Genomic DNA, 257 nt, shown 5'->3' on the forward strand with positions numbered 1-257 from the left:
CGCACTCCCGACATCCCCGGCACGTCCCTGCCAGCCCAAGCAAGAGTCAGTCTCCCCTCCCCTCTCGGCCCTGCCCTGCCCTATTCCCTCTGACCCCTTGTCGACCTCGGTCCCCTGCGCCCAGCCCCTCCCCATCACCGCCCCCTACCCTGGCCCTCCTCGTCTCTACCCAGCCCTCCCACAGCTTGCTTACCGTTGCTCCGCCCTCCGCAGCCTGTCAAGTACTCCCCGGCCCTGCAGCTCCCGCACCCTGTGCA

Source organism: Guillardia theta (genome assembly GCF_000315625.1).
Source record: "Guillardia theta CCMP2712 unplaced genomic scaffold GUITHscaffold_43, whole genome shotgun sequence".
NCBI classification, from domain to species: domain Eukaryota; class Cryptophyceae; order Pyrenomonadales; family Geminigeraceae; genus Guillardia; species Guillardia theta.